The sequence below is a fragment of the Hyposmocoma kahamanoa genome, unplaced genomic scaffold (genome assembly GCF_003589595.1).
Source record: "Hyposmocoma kahamanoa isolate Upper Pololo Valley unplaced genomic scaffold, ASM358959v1 62, whole genome shotgun sequence".
Taxonomy (NCBI): domain Eukaryota; kingdom Metazoa; phylum Arthropoda; class Insecta; order Lepidoptera; family Cosmopterigidae; genus Hyposmocoma; species Hyposmocoma kahamanoa.
In genome coordinates this window covers 21,369,878-21,378,454 of record NW_020653850.1, presented here as the reverse complement: position 1 = coordinate 21,378,454, position 8,577 = coordinate 21,369,878, and positions in this window count along the sequence as shown.

The following is an 8,577-nucleotide window of genomic DNA, read 5'->3' as shown; positions in this document are numbered from 1 at the left end:
AATTCAATGCGTTTTTCTTTCAATATACTTTGAGTAGTGAGAACCGATGTTTATTATCTCCAGTGTCAAGTCCTGTATAGTGGCGAACTAGGTGATAATTCAATAAAACTTAGCAAATAGACGTAATTCCACATACTTTTGAGGTAGGTTTTTTTAGTACTCTGTACTGAGATTATATAACGACGATATCTTAATTTGTACTAGTTTAAATTGGATTTTTTTGTTTACAAGTTTTTAATAATAATAATAATTCACACACTCACTAGGCATTCCCTGTATAGCAGGTGCTATAGACACACGCGTAGAGAACCACACACCGAAACTCACGAGAGAAATAAATGTAGGTCATACAAATATTTCTACTGGCTCTGGAAAAAAGAAACCCGGGAATTTCATGTGGCAGCCCAGCATGGTAACCGTTCGGCCACGGAGACAATATAATTAATTATACTTATTATGTTGTCACCTTTTTTTTGTATATTTTCATTTCTCGTAATCTTTTTAAATAACAAACATTAATCTAATCATATGGAGTATGAAGTATGATATGAGTATGACCGAATAAATAACCCGAGAGCGAGCCAAATGAATGTCAACTAATTTTACCGCGTGTGCGGCGCGCCTGAAGCGTGCGTGTGCGCTTGATGCGTGCACGATTGCGACATTTCGTTCAAACATTATATACTATCTAGAACAGCCCCCATAGTATTCCGCTTCGATAAAGCTATTTTATCCACATTTAGCTGTCAAATTCGAGTGATTTTAAAATTTTATCACAATAGCGAACATGGCGAGCACCATGACGTCACATTTTTAAGTGACAAACATGCAAGGTCACAGCCGATTTTAAAATATTTGCAAAGTAATTTTATCAACGTAAAAATTGAACGCGACAAACGAGATAAAAATACATTTTTAGTTTCATGGTTTTCGCGGCGATGATTAAATGATAAAGATAGCTATATACGCAACTACATATCGTTGTCCTAGTTCTTCATAATGTATAACAATAGTTCATTACCACAATAAGCGAACTTAGATTTATCAACTGAATTAAATATTGTCATGGGAAGCTTTATCACACATATTCCGCCATACTAAGGCCATTGAAAGATTTTAAAAAAACAACAAATAAAAATGACGCAATTTTGTTTTGTAATTCTCTTATCACCGACATATAATTCGCGCTTATTCAATGAGGGTCGTACAAAATATTTAAATATTATTTTTAGTTTTTTTTTTTATTTGAAATGGAATTCGCAGACAAGCTAGCTCAGAAGTACGCCGAAACCCACCAACGACGGCTCCATCATCACGTGAACGTCGAGGCCATTCTGCTCCTTGACCACACAGATATAAGACGTTTAAACAGGACAAAACTATTTGAACTAGTTTAGTAGTGTATGAATAAACTAAATAGTGACACTGAACAAAAACATGATAACAGTGTCTACGCCTTAATAAATTACAAGAAAAGTGAAAACATGTAAATTATTTATTAGTCTTGTATTTGACTAATTGTAATGTGTTTGTAATGTACTTTACTAGTTATTTTAAATAAATGAAAAAAAAAAACATATTTTTGTAGCAGTAGAGCTCTTTGTGGAAGAGTTCGTCAAGGGAAGTACTGCCACCTTACCTATTTACTAACGCGTTTCGGTTTTATAGGGTGCTGATGAAATTTATGTTCGACTTATACTGTTCTTGACAATAATTTTCAACTTATGTCTCCGGATGAAGGGCGCAGCGGCAGTACCCCTCAGATCTTTGCAATTTAAAGGTCTGACCGGCACTGAAAACCGGCAAAATAAAATTTAGTAGTGAAACATCGATTGTAACTTGCAGCTGCTGACAGCGTGGTACATTAAAAAGAGCTATATTATCATCGAGTATATAATCAGAAATAGAGATGAAATAAGGGCCACACATTCTTATTAACTCATCAGTGACACATCACTTATAAATATCAAATCTCGTTTGCACTGAAATATAGACAGTAACCAACCAACAACTGACCTGTGTGTACGTCTCCGTATATTCCAAAAATATTATGTATTTATTGTAATAAAGGTAAATATCTCTAATGCTGTTTCATTCGGTGGTGTGGGGAAAAACTGCAAAACATCGAATTATAAAACAAACGGAATCAATTTTCATCGGTAATTAAATATTAAACATATGATTTTGCAATTTTCGTCCATTATAGCAAAGCTCAAGTTAACTGGTCGATTTGAAGTGAAACAGTTGACAACACCCGTCAATTGTTTCGAACTCGGGCTGGCCAATCGGAGCGCAGTTGTCACAGTAATGATATGGCAGAATAATTTTCAAACAAATTAAATGACATTTCGTCTGTATTTCTGGTTATGTCTTAGAGGATGGAAAATAAATAGTCCAAGAGTTATGTACTCGATGTATTACTATTCTTTATATTGAAATAGTATCCTTCTCTAAGGAGATCATGCACCCAATACGGGTTGGAGACTTCACCGTTGTTCAAGTGTTGTGACCCTTCTTCACGTAGGTTTAGGTTTCATAATGACAGTTTCCTTCGCCGTCAAGATTCATTGCTACTAAATGTTCACGATTTGATTGAAGGAGCCTAGCCTCCCACTGAGCTACAACAGCTCTTACTCAGAGCCATTATAAAATAATACAAATCTCACCCTTTGTGTTTTAAGACCACATGATATGGTGGGCAAAATGACAACTTTTTAGGAGAATTGTTTGAATACAACTATACTATATATATTTATATTATACGAACGAAATTACGCGATAATTTTTTTGCTTAAATAGAAAACATGGTATAACAATAACTAGGTATGTCTAACAAAAATTTGTTACAAATACCTAGTTCGTATTGTTTTTAAGATTTTCAAATGATAAAAGCACTTTTGACGTATATTCACGTGTTGCTTTATTTCACCAAGGATACGAAATATTCTAAATTCATTCGTTCACTCAAAAATAAAATTTATTTTTTTCTAAATTTTCATTATAAGGCCTTGTTGCTTTATTGTCGATATAATTTGTTATTGTTTGAATTGGAATACTCTGAAAATTTCAGATAAATGACATTGACCATTTTTAATTTTTACCCTATAATACGGTGCTATAGTTTTCAATTTAGCCTACACATTGGTATTAAATTTTTTTATGATATCAGTATCTTTTAGTTGGGAATTGAGCTGTTAAATTTTTAATCAAACTGTTGGTATGGTATGGTGTAACGGGCTGACTTTGTTTCACACAAATTTAAACACAGACGGGGCTTAGTAAAATAATTACAAGATAATGTATTTCGGGCTTAGTTTTGATCCCATGCCTTTTAGAATTTTTAGTACCTTTTTCAGTAGTCATCATTTTTAAGATAATTGTCTCTACACTAATTAGTTGAATAATACTTAGAAATATCATTAAACAGAGTTTCATTTCAAGCATTATCATGCGTTAATAACATTGAGGTCTGCCCATCCCTTCGGAACCATCTTACGTCTCTCCAGCTGTTTTTAATTCGTTTCCACGTTTATGTGCACGTCACTGGTGACAGCACTGCTTTAAAAATAATTAAACTCTTTTAGAAAACGAGTAGGAAGCGGATCGGCACCGGACAGCTTCCCTTTGGCTACAAAAAATATTGAACTGGATGAATAGAATTAAACTTACCGTAAATTGCCCTAAAAATAAAAAAACACTGTTTGAAAATGGAATGCACTTACCTGTCAAAACGGTAGCGCGAACTTTTCCCGTGAATTCCAAACTTTTTAAAGACTGCGTGCACTGTTTTAACTCACCCGGTGGGGATTTGAGCGGAGTTTCCGGACGATCGGGTTCGTGGTGTCGGAGAAATTGAAGAGCGAAGTCGGTACCCACTTCTTCGGATCGCGGGCACGGAACATACGCATACTGCTTTTTAGCGAGCGCCGGCACTGGCGCAACGCGGTGTTTACCGCGCTCGGCCATGCGGCGTCTGACGTGCCGGCTACTCTGCCGCGCCAGCGGTAGCCCACATTGCCGCAGCACCGCCGCCGACACCGGCTTATCGATAAAGCCGGTAACCGGCAACAGCATACAGTATATATTTCAATGAAATATTAAAGACATTTCTTTACATAAATACATCATTGAATAATCTTCTATTGCGTATTTTATTGTCCCTTTCGTATGATTTGTACACTTTGGCTAGCGTTTCTTTGTTACGATAGCCAATGCGGCACCTATAGTTCTTGTTGTCTCGACCTTTACCATGAAAATTTCTCTCTGAGGCTGTCCATTATTAAAGTTATTTTATTTTCACTAAATTTTAGTACGTCGATAAACCTAAAAGAACTTTCCACCAAAGAAGACTAAAGTGGAACCACAGATGGACTATAACACAAACAAAGTTATATGATGCGATAGAATTGCACCTACGAGCATTTGTAGAGTGACAGTGTACCTTGGTACTTTCCGCATTTGAATTTGAAATGACGGTCAAGGTCGGAGAGGCAAGAAAGTTGCTTTTAATTTGTAGCATCCCTAGCATGCGCGCGCACGTGACGCGTGCCGGCGAACGGTATCCGATGCCGGTGGCCGCGGTCGCGCGCGGCACGGTCGATAGCACGTGGACTCTGCAGCATGCGGAGTACTTGCTGCACCGGACACATAGCCGCACATACGGGTTAAATCCTTGTTCGATTAGCCAACCAATAGAGCCTACATTTAGCTAGACAAATGAAGCATAATCTGGCTTCTAATGTAAAATATAGTTGTTTGTTGAATGCTACTAAATAATCACAAATTATTGTTAGTTATTTATAATGAAAATAATGAAGGCAGGCGGTACTCTAATACTGTCTGTTTTAAGATGAACTGTGCCAACCAGAGAGCCATCGTGTGGCATTTACACAAAGAGTCTAATTGTTAAAAATGTTATATACTTAAAAGGCCAATTCTTGAGACTCATTTATTGGACTTCTTTGTAATTTTTGAAATAATAAAAACAACATTTGATTTGATAAAAGTTAAAATAATGAAAACAACTTTTCATTAAACAAAACTCGGTCGGAAACAAAGACTCGTTGGATAATTCAAAGAGGCGCGACATCTGCCGCATTGTAAATTTAACTTTTGCAGCAAAATCTTTATTCTAGACAGGTACATAATATTATAATTACATTTCTTTAACACGTGCTCCAAGTGTACATTACAATTACAATCGTGTCTGCCTTTGCTTTTCAAATGGAAAAAGTTTTGGACAAAAATAAACCTATATTTTACACCAAAGACGAGCATATTTTGTATTTATTAATGTAAAATAAGTACTAGTGGACAGTGGTCGTACTTCAGGTGTTGATTCTCGAAATACGTACTTATACGACACTTTAACGCCAGCGTCTATAAAAAGGTAGTCTCACGAACAAATAAAGTTGTAAGTCATGCGAATCCTTCCTACATTAGGGTCTGAAAAGGTTTTATTACAGCCGTAGCAATTTTTTCTCATAATTTGACTATGAACGCAAGTTTTCATCGTAATTTGATTATATTGAATACCTATGAAGACCCTAATGGCAGCAACAAATTGAGATAAGAATCCCGCAGTGCGGTACCTTGTTATTCATTAGAGTTCGCATAATTAATAATTGTTTTCAAGTGTGAGCACACATTTTTTATGAGTATCAAGTGACGGGACCACCGGGCCGGACGAACAAGTCTTGTATTTGGTGGACAGCAATAGGTGTACCGCAATTTGGTGGACAGCAATAACTGTTATGACAGTTACAGTGCCTGAGTGGCACGTTTAAAACCTTCCGATTTTTGATCGCGTGACGAATTATATACTTTTTTTTAATTAAAAATATCCATTCCATCTCACCCCATGGAAAATGACGATGAGGTCGACTTTGGTAAATAATGCCTATTCACTCTCGCCTTGAAAGGACCCAAGTTATACCGTTCAGAAAACAAGTCTACAAAAGAATTTTCTTTCCACTCCGCAGCAGTTTGCCATATAAGAGGCGAAGCGGTATATGCGTTCGATATGCTTGTATACCTAACGTTTGGCCAGACTCTGTGAAATTATACATACTTTGTTACACGCATTTAAAATTGTGTGTTGTCATATTTTTTCTGCCGTCCATTTTCCCGATTGTGTAATTAAAGAAAAGATTGTCTTTGGTTAAAAGTTTAAGAGCGAACACCCAGTGTCCCCAGGCTGTACATTTTTAGACCTTTACCCAGTCAGGGAATTCCACTCCATAGCCGTTCGCCATATAAACGTGGAAGCGTAATGCTTCTTGCGAATCCTTGGAATATCCACTACATAGGGGTGGAACCCCAGCCTACGGCTAGTCCCCCGATGGGGAAAGGCGAAGGCGGAATTAAATCGTGCAATTCCCTCACTCACGCGCACTCCAGAACCTGTCGACGCGACAGGTTAGGACAGGACATTTTTTACAAATATCCAAATAATTTTCTACTTGCCAAATATATTTAAAAGTAATTGGACGAAAGTAATTTTCATATTTTTGAGTAAGGACTGTGTTGTTGACAAAGCCACGGCGAGGGTTATTTGGGTAAGTGAGCAGCATATAACCCTATTAGGTAGAACCACAGACCCTTTTGACTTATAATTTATCCGGTAATTTTTGTGTATTTCTGTTTTATTCTTTTTATGTGCAACTTTAATGTAAAAAATTGTAAATTATTTTAAAATAAATTAGCTACGTTCGATTAAATAAATGTTAATCTTCTTAAAAAAAGAAATCGGAATCTTACTAAAAAAAACAAGATTTAATCATAATATCGCACTCTCCGCAATATTCATACAATAGTGCACTAACTCAAAAAGTATATTTTTTCAAAACCGATGAAAAGCTAATTAGGTACTCGCTTCCCATGAAAGATTTTTGAAATTTATGATAGGTTAAAGTTTTTTACAGTTATCCAAACAATTTTCTTCTTTCCAAATATATTTAAAAGTAAAAGGGCAAAAGTAATTTTCATATTTTTGAATAAGGAGTGTATTGTTCAGGACTAGCTTACAAAAGTTTGACTTAGACTCAACTCAAAGTGGCGCAGAGTCGAAGCGTCGCGACGCATCATGTTTTTTGTCGTTTTCAAAAGTTACCGAGGCGAAAATGGTGCTCGCATACTGTACCTTAAGGAATATGGCCTATGTTTTATAAGTCAAGTACAGGATCTTAACACTTGAGATTTAAATTCAACTCCATACGATTGCGTTAAAAACAGCCCGAAATCCAGTGACAAACTTATATAGGTACCTGGCATACGTATACTATACAACAACATATACACAAACGACGTCATAGGTTACCTTTACGCGTACGGGCGTAAACAAGTCTAAAATTATTTACGTTAGATCTAAGTCATAGATAGCTATGTACTAGCATGTAGACAGACTGTACGTTCAGACTACTCACTCAGATTTAACTGTCAAAGAATTTGAATGTCTTTCCTTGTCCAGGGAAGTACTGCCACCTTACCTATTTCTACCGCCAAGCAGTATTGTGAGCATTACTGCGTTCCAGTTTGAAGTGTAAGGGTGCTGGTTAAAAGGCAGGCACATAAGACTTACCAACTTATATCTCTCTAAGATCTTCGTGATTTCAAGCTCTGAGTGACACTACAACTGTTATGGATAGGCCTGTCGCTTACCATCAGGCGCACGACTTGTTCCTCCCGTCACTTAGTATTTTAATTTAAAAAAAAGTTATATAAATGTTATTTGAAGAAATTGTTGTTTGAACTTTCGTTCAATACATTACAGAAGCTGCCATTAAGACATTATATTTACATTATATGAGATTTGTAATACAATGAGCTCTTCAATACTTTTAAAGCTTAATCTGACGAACGTATTTTAAATCGTTTTGCTTTGGGGTAACGTTGGCAATATTAAAAGAATTTTTGTCCTGCAAAAACGTGCCGTCAAGGCCTTTTTATTACCTCCGTGTGTCTTTCAGAGATAAGTTTAAAAATAATCTCAGTACAGAGTACTAAAAAACCGACCTCAAAAGTACGTGGAATTACATCTATTTGCCAAGTTTTATTAAAATCGGTCAACGGAAAGTGCGCAAACCCGGATTCATCCCCTAGTTCGCCACTATACGGAACTTGACACAGGAGATAATAAAAATCGGTTCTCACTCATTGACTTACAAATAAATGGACGACGGGTCTAATACAAAAACCACGAAAAAAATGTCCCAAGTCAACCTATTCGAAATTTAAATTGTTATGTCATCGCAGTATCGCGCTGTCAGTCGAACAAATGAAGACTAAAGCGGAGTGTCGCGCTCTGTATACGATTTTAGCGCCTTACAAGTGCGGACACTTTTTAGCGCGGACCCGACATCCATATAATTGTACGTCAATGTTCTCACTACTCAAAGTAATTTGAGAGAAAAACGCCTGGAATTTGAGAATAGAATAGAAGAAAGCAAAATTAATCATTAAAATAATCGCTCCTTATAAAAAAATTTAGGCGCTATTTATAAAAATTCCATCCACCCTTAGAGGTGGTGGAGATTTTCTTCAAAATTAAATGGGACCACTATGGAGGTACCCTCTTTC